The 13,769-nt window shown below is 41.2% G+C and overlaps 1 protein-coding gene across 4 annotated transcripts in view; it reads right to left on the bottom strand.

The window, feature by feature from the left end:
- The window catches only part of ANKRD6 (ankyrin repeat domain 6), a 60,097-nt gene extending 55,461 nt beyond the window's left edge, over positions 1-4,636 (bottom strand). For all 4 annotated transcript variants that reach the window (XM_026060819.1, XM_026060817.1, XM_026060816.1 and 1 more), the window contains exons 1-2: positions 4,570-4,636; positions 3,386-3,524 (exon numbers count right to left, since the gene is read on the bottom strand). The gene's annotated coding sequence lies outside the window, so the exon portion shown is untranslated. The remainder of the gene's footprint in view (positions 1-3,385; positions 3,525-4,569) is intronic.
- Between the last annotated feature and the right edge of the window lie 9,133 nt (positions 4,637-13,769).

Consider the following 13,769-nt stretch of genomic DNA (forward strand, 5'->3'; position numbering starts at 1 on the left):
TTTTGTTGTCTTCTGCTTCTTTTCACATGCACAGAGCTTTGAAACCAACATCTTGACCAAGTGCTGCCCTCATAATTAGTCTGTGATTAGCCCTATATGATGCACATTTGGAAGACTCTCACATGTACTTTTCACCATCTCTTCTATAAGAGAAGCTCTTTCCAAATAAATGTAAGAAAAAATCAGGTTCACTTCAACTTCAATGACATTTAACACTAGACTAAAACATCTTCAGAAAAAGATTAAAAATCTTTTTCATTCAGATCCCTCAGTCATCCATGCAAAAACCAGACCTGTATTTTCATGAATTCTTACAGAGGTTGTGTGGCAAGGACAACACTTCTAAGCCTCTTAAGTCTTTCGGAGACTTTAACACTTTTTAAGACTCTTGCTCATGTGCAAGTTTCACCACAGAGCTAAGATTTGTGGATAACATAGTTCAAAAGTTATTACTTCCATTATATTAAATAATTTTCCTCACAAAACATTAATAGATGACTGAAGCTGAATCTCAGATTTATGAGAGCAAAAGAAAGCAATTGTGATGAACTGTTTAGTACTACCTGCCCCTTCTGACCATGGATGATTGAACACAAATTTTCAAGACCATCCAGAACTCAGGGGTTCTCTGGATACCACGGTGACACCAGATGTAAAGAAAAGGGTCCAGTGGGCAGTGTAGGCATCCACCACTGACTTACTTGGCTAGACTCCTTTTTTGTCAAAGGACACAATTCACATCATCCTAAAATACAGTTCAACTATGTCAGATGAATCACATTCCAAAACTACTTACATCATTAAACTTCATCTCAGATACTGCACTATAAACACCTGAAATTAGATTAAATGAATCCTATCCACGGTATGTGTGAGAAACACTCTGCTTTCTGCAATTTGCTAGAGGACTGCCTCTGCCCAGTTTCACCCTGACATCTCCCATCAACATCACATCATTGTGATTCATTTAGAATTAGAACACTCAGACTGGGAAAAAATGCAAAAATCAACCGGTCCAGAATATAACAGCAAATCTCAGTAATGACTTGTCTTCTGAATGGATTTCAGCTATAACACTGTATTCTCAGATATTATTTTCTAAGCCCTAAGCAGCTTCTGGCTATGATTCCACAAGCCCAGACATCCTCCAGCATCAGGACTACCTTGCAAGGGCCTTACTTCTCAGAAACAATAAAACTGTTTACCACCTGGAAAGTCCTTCCTTGTGCAGAGGACAGGGTTTTCTAGAGAGCTAATCTCAGACTAACTCTTGAAAGATCCAAGAATCATCACGAATCTCATTCCAGCCGGTACACAGTGCACAGCAAGATGCTTCATATGACCAGCTCAGGAAAGAATGTATTATATCACATCACACATGTACCTTATTCAAAATCCTCCTAGAGTCCCTACATGCAACTTTCTCTCATGTGAAATAAGCTAAYTGGAGAAAGGTAGGTTATTTCTCTCTGCGTATATCACATTTACATGTGTATGCATGCATGTATATATATGTGACAGACCTGCAGCTCATTTCTATATCCATCAGCAATTTATCAGTTAACGAATAGTACAGAATTACATTCTTCAGTTATTCTGGCTCAAAGAAAATGCTTTTTCCCTTCCCTATTCTCTCACATACACTATCTACATGTAGCTGAGAGGACAAAAATATCATTTTACATATACATACCTACATATGGACACAAATACACAAGCATGTATAAATACAGATCTCATTTTTAAGGAAATCGTACTTTCTTAACAAAGTGTTTGGGCTTTTTACATTGAGAACTCTACAGTCTAAAAATTTGAAGGAACTATTTCTTCAGGTGTCAGTCCTTCGTCTTCTTCCTTTCCTTCCAGCACTGCAGTYCTGGCTTGTATACCACAGAAATGGTGAGCATTGTATGCAAACCCACATAAATTGTCAAGAACACAGTCTTCTACAGCAATAGAAAGCATTGCAGGGTCCATCTATCTAAAAATTCAGTATATCACAATGCATTCCTGTGCCTCAGTGTTTATTCTGCTTAAGCATTCATGTAGCTGTGATTCCTTTTTAAGTGAAGAATGGAATATATAAAATAAATAGTTGCAATATAGGTTTCTAACAACATATCGCTCAGTCCAGCATTGCTTTAATATTGTGGGGATTTTTGCAAAGGTTGGTTTTTTTACTTCTTTGTTCAGGTATACCAGAATTGTAGGTGGCTTGATATATCAAGGAAAATTATTTCATTATAAGATATTTGCAGTTAAGATAGCCTCAGACGATATGTAGCTTGCTTTCACAAGGTTCAGGAAATAGTACTGCTGCATCTCACATGAAAACTTAATATCCTAAAATATATATGTACCTTAGGCAAATAGCCCAGCTGGTCAAGCACTCCAAGATAGGAAACTCCCCACACTGCTGTGAGGGAAAACAGGCACTGAATCTCATGTTTTTTCCTGGCTGAGCTGGGCAGAGCATAGGTGACTGAGCCTGAAGGGCTGGACTCCATAGGCAGAGCCCCTTCAGCTGTGGAAAGGCAGGAGGGGTATCCTGGTTCAAACACTTAGGCAAGGCCTGGAAACTACAGCCATCCCCCTTGAGCCACCTCAGCAGCTTTTTCCTATTCTGTAACATCCCACTGGTCATGTAATCCTTTAGTTCTACAAGTTCACCTCTTGAAGGCTAAGAGGTAGCTACAGTATATAATACACACAAGAATGTGCTTTGCAGAAGGCTTCTCAACACAGTCATTCACAATTCGAAATTAAAAGACAATTAAAAAAAATCACCAAGAAAACAGCAAACACCCTGAACACTTTTTCTGTCTCTGCCTCATACTTCCATTAGAAACTCTGGTTGTCTGGCTGTGTCCTGGAGAAGACAGGCCAGGACACACTTCTCATTTCTGCAGTAGCTCCCCTGCTTGAGCTGGTTAACATGGCCCACAAAACAGAACATCTCCTTTCCTGACATATGCTTTTTTTCCCATGGTGTCTTCATATCAGCCCCAGCAGTTGGTCCCTCCTAGGTGATCTTTTCCCTGACAAACCAGTTTTCCTTCTTAGGAGCCAACCTCTTAGGGAATTCCCACTCCAATGCAATGCTTTACTTGACGCTCTAATTCCTTAGCCTTGTGCCACTAGCCCTTAGAAATAGAGTTCAACAGGGGTATAAATGGATAGCAAAGGAGGCAAGGAACTACATGTTGCAAAGGATGTAGCAGTGTGATGTAAATACTATAACTTGGCTCCTCATGTAAAACCTCAGCCACTCCCACTCTGTATTTACCTAGAAACTTTAATACATTTCCAAATAAGTTTCTTCGTGGCATTATTTTTATGCATTTTAGAAAAAAGGGAAAAAAAGCAAATTTCCTTTTTTACTCACTCTTAAGGATCTATCAGTTTCTTCTGATGAACATTTTATAAGTTATGTCTTGCAGAGCAACCGCTGGCTGGGGACAAACGGGATACCAACTTCAGTCTCTTTCCAGACTGGCAGCAACAGCAAGTATGGAACGCTGCATCTGTGTGAGGAGAAACACAGAATAAATGGAGGAGCATCAAAGTAGACTGAGGAGTAAAGAAACTTAACACCAACACTTTTGCAACATACAACTTCCTGAATACACCTGGGCAAAACCAGTCATTTTCTCCTGAAGTTTTCGCAGCCACTTCCCACTACAAACGAAACAAATTTACAACTATGGCTATCCAGTTTGGTTCCCGCTAACTGATCTCTGAAAGCACAAAGCAATGAGAGCTGCGCAATTATACAAACAAGGAAAAATGAGACAAAGACCTTTGCAACTTCCCAGAAATCACATGACAAATTAATAAAATCAGAAAAAAAGCCATTCTGCCTCTCCCTCTAGTATCTGTTACATTATGCTATCACCCTAGTTCCAGATACTCAGTATCAGTCATGGCACCTAAACAAACTTAGGCGAGTAAATTTTTCACTAGCTACAAGAACTCAGGAGTATTCTCTGAAGTTCATTTTCAGCCTGTGATTCTTCTCTTATTCTCTTTGCACAAACACTTTTACTAGCTCCCCTTCGTTGCGTTTTCTGTGTTGCTCTGTCACTGCTACGTCCTTTCTGAAGCCAGCAGATCCATTCTCAACTCCAGACCATCTTTATACTACATGGAAAGCTACATAGCTACCACTTAGAAGTATTTGCAAGCCGGCAGAAGAAAGAACAGGTGAGAAGCCCAACAGGCCGGTACTGCCAAGACAAGCAGGTGTCTACAGTCTCTGGGTCACAAGTTCAATTCTTGAGCCTTGCACACCTCAAACGCCATCAGTGAACAGCTTGTGAACGCATCCAAACTCTCCAGGAACGTCAAGGCAGACCCGTCTGTACACACGCTCCCTTTCTTTCACGAGGACACASGCACACATGCCCACAGCACACACGCCAAATTGTCTCGGGATGGGGGAGGAAGCCAACCCAGCAGCCCCCCCTTTCTTCTAGCACTGATGCTCTGTGACTTCGCTTACACCCATTCCTTCTACTTCTTATGCCAAGCGAAACTTGCTCTTTCTCTATAATTTACAGAGAAACCTACCAGCAAAAGGCTGCCGGCTTTCCATCCACGAGGAACAGGCACTGCTCACTCCTCTGCTGGATCCTCCTGCTTCCCTGGGCAAAGCCTTGCTCCCTTTCTCCCCAGCACTGCAGGCACTCAGGGGAGGAATGAGGAGCGTCTCCACTGTGGTTTCCTTTTCAAATGTAAAGAGGCTGAGCAGCGCCTTGCTACATGGCAGCTCCGCGAAGGGGCGAAGCAAGTCACAGAAGCCTCCCTAAGGCACAAAGGGAGAAAGAGCAGGGACGAGCTGCCACTCCAGCAAGTCAAGGGACTGTTGCTCCCTGCCTAAAATCCCTGATGCAGAGGCAAAGACTCGCCAGAGACAGGGCTGCCGTTAAAACAGCAAGCCATAAAAGTATACAGTCTGCTCAGCTATCACCTCTAAACTGCAATGGCCACACCGGGGAGAAAAGTGACTCCTTTCTCTTTCTGAAGCCTATCCTCATGCTACGGAAACATAGTTTGAGGATCACACGTTTCCTACCCCACCTCCTACACCCAGCAAAGAGAATGAACATTTCACAGGTAAAACATTTTGTAACTTTAGAAGAGTAGGAATTAAGACTTTTTATACTTGGGGGCGGGGCAGGAAGGTGACCGAGAAGTAATCTATGTTATATTATAACCACGAAGATAGAGCACTGTCTTATTCACACAAAATATATGTTCAAATCTTCTTCAATTTCTGACATCACAAATTCAAAGAAAATACTTAAACATGTAGCTGACCCCTGTAGCTGGTGTAAATTAATGCAGCTTCTACTACACTGCTTCCCATGATTTGGTGAAAGGACTGTTTAAATTGCACAAACATTTGCACACGTGTGTAAAACAAAACAGCTACAGAAAAGAATGAATCAAAGAACCCAAGTCAGGCTRCAAAGCTGTACAGAGCGAGACCTAGAGTTGTCATGTAGTCACTGAAATTAAAGCTATTCCCACTTCCTCATGCAAGTAGAAAATACCTCCACAGTTACTTAACCCCCCAGTACAAAACACTGCAGCAACACTAGGTGAGTAGCCTTACAGAACTCTGCAAGAGGGAATGCACACAGTAAGCTACGCTGCAGCAGAATGTACCACGCAACACACTTGGTACTTGGGGTTTGGGGCACATGCAGGTAGCACTCCAGAATCTTTGGAGGCAGCAGCATTTCGCCTGGATAGTGCCTAATGATTCAAATGGCAATGAGGGAAGTGGTTGCTACCTTTGCACTAAAGGTACCGAGGTCCTTTTACTGATGGCATCCTCCCGCTGGCTGCTGTGCTGTAGGGCTGGGCTGTCTTCTATGCCCCTCTTCCCCAAGGGTAAGGGAGTACCAACACTTGCACTGCTGTTTTAAACAAGCATTTGTATTTGTGTGACTATATAAACTGGATAGGGAAACTGATTTTGCTAAAAAAATAACCTGGCAGAGGAAATAAAACAGTTAAGATTTTAACACTAATCAAAGTCCCAGAGCTGGTTCATCATGAAGCTGAACAAACAGCTGGAGAAGACAACACAAGTATGAGAAGTACTGGGCAGGGCTCAGCAGATATGCAATGGTTTCTTCTAATGACAGGTTACAGTGCTCAGCCAAATACAACCTTGTGCTGTCAGTGGGACTGCAGTGATTCAAGGGTAAGAAAAAAGAACTTTACATCTTCTTTTTCCTATTGGTCACTCCTCATGGAAATACCTGTCAGTTGGCAAGGCTAACCTCCTATCTTATATACCTGGGTGAGTTCAAGAAATAGAGTTTTAAGTAAGCAAATCTTCAGTGCTGCCAGTTCCCTGGAATGTTTCTTCATCTCGCTTCAGGAAAGGAAGCAATCAAACAGAGCACCCAACAGGAGATCAGATTCAGTGTTGGTATTACAACTGGATAGAGCTATTTCAAGAGTCTCTGAATTTGACACCATTTCCTCTCAATGTATTTTCTTTAAGAAGAGAGCAAGGGAAAAAAACCCAACAGATCAGAATAAAATTTGAGAGAAGTCTGAATTCTGCCTTATTTCACAGTAAGTTACAGAAAAATCTGTGGCAGTTCAACAAGTAGCAGGAACTGTTATGCCTCCTAATAAATTGAAATTAAGAATTAATAGAGCATTCTCCACCTGACGCTAGTTGGTTTACAGCTGGGCTGATTGCCAAGTGCAATATCTATTGTTACAGAACATGTCTGCAGCTCGAACACCAGTTATAAAAATTTTTCATTTTTTGCATTACCTTGATTTCCACAACACCTTTTGCAGAGCTACAAACCACCTGCATGGCAGAGATGTCAAAGTAAAGTACTGTGGTCAAGTCCAGTTATATTGCATATTCAAACACGGTCTCTGTTTTGATGTAACTTAGAGGAGACTCTAAAAGATGAGGGCTCTACTTAAGTCAACCTTCTGTTTTCTAGCAGGCAGAGACCTACTGCAGCATCCTGGCGCAGCCCACCCCAAGCAGCAGGAGGCTGCAGCCCGTCTGGCAGGGGCACAGCAGTTGGCCACGGTTACAGCTGCCCGCAGCAGCAGTGAATCAAGAAGGAAAGTCGCTTCCCCAGGTTTTTTTATTTTCACTGCCGTAAGTGTCAGTCCCAGGTGAAGTTAGTTGTTTACCAATCACATACAACACTTCTGTAACCGGGGGGGGGGGAAAGAAGTATGACGATTAACTCCTGCAGTTTATGGAAGGAAGAGGCTCCGTTGGAGTCGCTTGGAATTCTAAGACAAACACTGAAAACACTAGAATATATGGAAGAAGATTTTGAGGACTTGGTAGCTCCCAACAGAGGAAAATTATTACATTTAGTCCTGACCAAAGTCTGTGCTTCATAAAATCTTGTAAGGAAAACAACATATTCTCATCTGCAGGATACTGAAGCAGCCAGAGCTAAACCTCTATAAGTAAACCAATTTGTTATCTAGATATATTGATTATAAAGACCTATATTCGAGCATTAATCTTGTTGGTAAGGCTGACAAGCATTTCCCATTGTTGAAAGTTATTGCAGACTTATGGAAAAAACGCAAGCACCTTTTTTTGKGGTAAGGCTGTAATGCTGGAACTGAAACAAGGTGATGAGGAACCTCTGGGATTCAAGAAGTGCTCTGCCAGTCTCAGAAAGATATTATGTGCACATCAGCAGCAGTCAATAAGAAACAGTCACTTAGGGGTCCCTGCAGTTCTCTCAGGAATACTGTTTATATATAATGTTCATTGCATGGAGTGTGTGCACCCACATCATCTACATTTTGAGCATCTACACACACCCTAACAAGGGCCTGAAGGGCAGCTTGCTCTCATCTTCCTCCTAGTTCACCTCCTATATAGGAAGCTGAAGCTGGACACTGAAGTAACGAGGACTGGGAATATTTGGGCAGGAAAGAAAAACTCATAAAACACAGCAACCATAAGGTAATTCATCCCTTATTAGGAAATTTATCCCTTACTAGGAAAATTAGGAAAAAAAGCCCTTATCAGTATTAGCTAAAGTAGAATAAAATAGCTATGCAGCTCTCCTTCCTCACATCCCCCTCTTGGACACAGAATTTTTCACAGCACTGTTCAAGTTGCTTGTTGGGCATTTACTGTCCTATAAGAAATTGCTAAAAGACCTCTGTGACTACCAAGAACCTTTCTTACCATTAACAAACTCAGGTAGAAGCCTGACTTTATTTCTTTTTGTTAAGATGGAGTGAAGTCCCAGCAGCTCCTTAAAGTGTCAATAGGGAGTTTAGATACTACTCTTTAAATCTTTAGTCCAAGTTTCTTGTTCAACTTACAATTCTGTAACCAATTCAAAATGTGGAATTTGACCCTCTAGCAATCACATAAATAAGTACAAAAAATACTAGCTATTGATAGCAAGTAAAAGGCAGAAAATAGCAGAACCACAATAGCTATACTGAGCAGACACAACCTTTGTGCTTAAAATAATTTTCCCCTTCTAAAGATTGTGACTGCAATCTATGCAGTCATGAACAGGCATGAAACCATAGTTCATTTCCTAGAGGCCTCATATAAACATGAAGGGTGGTTGTTTCGATACAGAAGATAACCACAACTCAATTAAAGCAGCAGTAGATGGGTTTGCTGGGCCCAGATGCGCTTAGAGTAAGCACCAACCTCTCAAGCTGCTTCTGCTTTGATGCATCAAGTCTCAACACAGCAAAGTGCTTGACAGGAGAGCTCATGCAGCCGGGAAAAAGCCAATACCACCACCACAGAGAGGAAGGCTACAGGCCTTGATCGTGCTGGGGCAGGAAGTCGCCTAAGCAGGATCTTGCTTTATGGCATTTCTCCCTGTTGAACGGCTCAACGCCAGGCATCCCTCCAGCCAGATGACCCTACAGACCAAGCACAGCAGGTTGGAAGAATAAAAGACACAATTGTGCCTGGCAGAGCCCCAAGGAGGGGTACAGGCAGTGTAACTCACAGCAAGTGAGCGGGTATGTCTCTTGGTATGAAGGAAATCAGAAAGGGAACCAAGGGTTGGGAGTTTCATGTCCAGTTAACAAGGCTTGACAGGTCGAAACCCAAACATTTTATCCCACATATTCTCCCATTACCTCAGTTGGCTGCTGGGCGCAGCAGCCTGCACTGCATGAGGTGACCTGGTCAGTGCAGACCTACAGCATTTCTGAGGAAAACCAAGTTCAGCTGAACAAGTTGCAACAAAACAAAATTGGGGAATTTGGTTTTGGCTTTTAATCCAACTATCATACCGATCCTATTCAGACTAGCATTTAATAAAAATACTTCAAGTTGACTTTTTCTCTTCGCAGCATAAATCTAGACTTTCTTTTCCAGTATGATCCACCCACACATGAACTGTTGACAATTCAAAATGGAACAAGGGTGAACCTAAACTGTAATTCAATTCACAGTCTGCAAGAAGAGATTAATTTAACAAGACCCTAGTTCAACTCCTTTTATCCTTGTTGTATAACTTAAGTCATTACTAATTAGTCACACTTTTAAGAAGTTCTTGCAACTATATGAATGTTGGCTGTTCAAGCTCCTGTTTATATAATGCTTCAAGTTTTAAATTGTGTTTTGGTTCCTTTACCACACTATAAATATCTCTTATTGTCACTGGGCTAAGTGAGGGAAATCAAAATACAGGCTGTTTTCACAAATCACGTAAAAAGAATTATTTGCTGTTATTCATTTATTCTAGCTGCTTTATAGTACAACACGTCTCTAGAGCTCCATATTTTAGCTTAACAGGAGCTGATGCTGGTAGTTAGYATGCTGAAAATAAAAATCAAATAGTTCAAGTCCCTAAATTACAAATTTGGGTGTCTGATTTTTGGTATCCAGTTTAGAAAATTGTAGTCGCTACTCTGAGACTCTCTGAGTGAGTCTGTTTGCTCATAAGCCCTGCTAAACTGCTGCTCCTCTCAGAACAGCAGTTTTGTGTATTAGTAGCAAAAGTAAGTGCAGGGAAATTGTTAGTCGGTTAATGAAAGGAGAAGACAACCTACTGACAGATGATTCAGCCTACTGACAGCTTGACATATTCAAATTCTTTTTTACTTCAGTCTTTGCAGGCAAAACCTGCTCCCAGGCCCTTGTGTGAACCAGCACAGTCTGGGAAGGACAGCAGTAACCAACCAGCAACAGAGTTAAGGACTACTTAGATAAGCTGGATATATTCAGATCCATGGATGGGGTGGGGTTCACTTAAGGGTACTGAAAGAGCTGTTTGACCATTTATCATTACAGAAAATCAAGGCAATGTGGAAGAAGTCCATCATAACTGAATAAAGGCTAATGTTCCCACCTGTCTAGAGACAGGGGTAACAGACCCAGGTGACTATAGGCCTGTTAGGTTACCTCAGTCCCTGGAAAGATCACAGACCACATCCTCTTGGAAACCATGTCCAAGCATGTGAAGGACAAGAASGTAAATCAAGAACAGCCAACCCAAATTTACCAAAGACAATCCATGCTTGACCAACTAGACTGCCTTCTACAACAGACTGAGAGGCCTTGGGGGTGCACAGGGGTGAGTGGTGTACGTAACATACCTTGGCTTTAGTAAAGCTTCAACCACTTCTCCCACAGCATTCTCGCTGGGAAGCTAAGGAAGCATGGGTTGGATGAACAGCCTGATAGATAGATTCAAATGGTCTGTACAGCTGGGCTCAGAGGTTAGTAACTAATGAACCACTGTCCAGCTGGGGGCCAGTAATGAGCAAAGTATGCAGGGGTCAATACCAGGGCAGCCCATATTGTTTAATATACAAGACCCTGATGATGGCACAAAATGTGCCGTTGGCATAGCTGTGAATGCTACTAAATTGGGGGAATGGCTGACTTGTTAAAAAGCACAGTGCCGATGAGAAACTTGAGAACTGAGCCAATGGAAATTTCATGAAGCTTAACAAGGAGAAGCGTGAAGTTCTGTACTGGGGCAGAATAGTCCACGCACCTGGACAGGTGGGGAACTGACTGGCTGAGCAACAGCCCTCCTAATGGACCTAGGGGCAACAGTGGACAACCTGCTTGATACAAGCCAACAATTTAGTTCCACTGTGAATAAGGCAAACTGCATACTGCACTACATTAGTAGGAACACAACCAGCAGATCAAGGTAAGTTATTTATTCATTGCTTCTGAGGCCATACCTGGGATACTGTGCCCTGTTTTGGGCCCCCAGTTCAAGAAGGAAGTTGAGAAACTGGAAGGGATCCAGGGGTCATGGACCTAGAGTATATGACCTGCAAGGAGAGGTTGAGCAAGCAGGTCTTGTTTAATCTAGCAAAGAAGAGGGTAAGGGCTGATATAAAAGCAACCTACAACTGCTTGAGAGGTAACTTGGGTGGTTATAAAGACAGCAATGCCAGACTCTTCGCAGTAGTGGAAGATGATATAATAAGGGAAAAGAAGCACAAGTACTCAAGAAGTCGCTGCCAACCAACATCCTATAAGTCTACTGYAGATTAAGCCACCTAACCCTAATGATGACACAAGCACATAGAAACAGACATTATTACAAAATACAAGCACAAGTATTCTGCCTCTTAAATTCAAATACATTTTAATTTTTAAAGGTACCAAATATAATTAGCATCCCATATCTATCAGAAATATTTAACCTGACATTTATTTCCTACAATTTTTTTACYGTCTTGTTAAGACTTGATATTCTACAAAGTCAGTGCACAAGTATTAGGAAAAGCTAGACTACAGGAGATGTAACAGTGATCATGTAGGTTCATGTTATTACTGAATTCACATAATTCTCTCCTTGCTCTACTTACTTCCAGGTGTGTAGGTATGATAAGAGCAGCTGTCCCCATAAAAGCAATCAGAATACTTCCATCACCACACAGTTATTTCATCAAATGAGGCAGATTCCTCCTTCTGGTAACCCCCAAGTTTTGAACACCATTAGAAGATACCAATGCTCAATTCGTTTCCATTTTTTGTTGTTCCTCCTTGGACGAATAAACACATTATTTCTACTCAGGCACAATTGCCGTACCCTGAAAACAGATTCCCAGAATATCTCAGAGACTCTACAAAGGAGCACAGGCTACATGCTGTTCCAAATACATTTGGGAACCGGAAAAACAGTAGGTTCCTTGTTAAAAAATAACAAGCAAACCAGAAACATTAGTGTTGTAGAMTGAAAGCCTAATTAAATTGTATTTTTATTAGCTACGCCATCCCATTCATCCCACCAGATTCATCAGGAACACAATTAACATGATTTCACTTGGGTAGATTATTTCTTATCTCTACTCCTTGGAAACTGTATACTTCCCACCTGAACTAACAGAACTAATTTTACACCTACATGAATAGTTCAGATGGCAATTAATATCTAGAATACAAACTACAGTTTACCATATTACCATAACATGCTGCTAACTTACATATTATTTGTTAAAGGCTACCTACAATCTGAAATTTGGTTCCATGAAAATAGTTCAGAAAGTACCATCAGTCTCAATGAGTCTATTTTAAACCTGCTCAATGTAAAAATAAAATAATGGCTTTTCTAACAGCTTTCTGAACTGCAAATGCAGCTGGAATGCAGAGGTCAACTTTTTCCCCTTCATTCTGCCACTATCATCTCTGCTTTTTCAGTGCCTTTGCTGAAAAGCTTGTGGTCACAATTGCAGGTCCACTAACAAATATGCTACAACTGCATATTCCAGGACAGTTTCTCGAGTACTTTCTCATAGTTAGTAAGAGTACAGAGTTATATTTATTTCTGTCAGTAAAGCAAAGTATGACTCTAAAACAAAAGAGACATCAGTTCTGCACCATAAGAAGGATGGTACTTAATCTTCTCAGTTCTTCAGAGATAACTATTGAACAAAGCGTTGGAAACAGACACCTTGATTAAAAGTGAATAATCCACAATATCAGTAAGATGTGAGCTCTTAGCTGCATATAATGGTCCCTCAGYGTTACCAGCTTACAAGGCAGCCTCAGAAAGAATCCGTATTTCTCTCACAGCATTTATCCATGACCACCAGRGTTTGAAAGAATGAATATTTTCTCAGCACAGTAAACAAAGCTAAAATGCTAAACAATTCCACTTATTTAGCCCCCAAGTACCAGGTAAAACCCTGCTACTAAAAGTAGGTGTAATATATCATTTTTCCCAGGTACAAAAAGCAGTTTACCATAAATTCACAACAGCTCCTCCTCTCAAGTCCAGTCAAACAGATCACAAAAAACTTTCCAAATTGTATTAAACTCACACTGCAAGCCTACATCGGTACACAGAAAATTAAAACATAGCTGGTAGTTAATATCTTAATGATTCCTAAGGAACACTTTCATATACATAGAATATGTTATCTGTTATTTTACAAATCACATTTGAATCTGACTCCTACATGGACAGTTTTCTATTCTGCCCCTTTAAGCACGTACGTAGTTTGCACAAGGAAGTTCTGCTCCAGATATATATGCCCTTTATTGCTAGATAAATCCAGCAGAGAAATAATGGAACTAGTATTGGTAGAGACTGTTAATGCCTTTCCTAAGGATGGGAAAAGTACCTGTAACTCTTAAGTAATTGCTAGGCCATTTGCTCAGTAAATCATTTCTTAATGTTGATAGTCTTGGCAACCACTTCTGTGCCACTAACCTCTGGTTTGAGGAAGGCTATTGTGGAGGTGAGACTGAAGCAGCCTGGCACCACCTGGAGTCCCCAGGTTTGCTGGAATACTTACAA

Source organism: Apteryx rowi, unplaced genomic scaffold (assembly GCF_003343035.1).
Source record: "Apteryx rowi isolate R43461 unplaced genomic scaffold, aptRow1 scaffold_171, whole genome shotgun sequence".
NCBI lineage: Eukaryota > Metazoa > Chordata > Aves > Apterygiformes > Apterygidae > Apteryx > Apteryx rowi.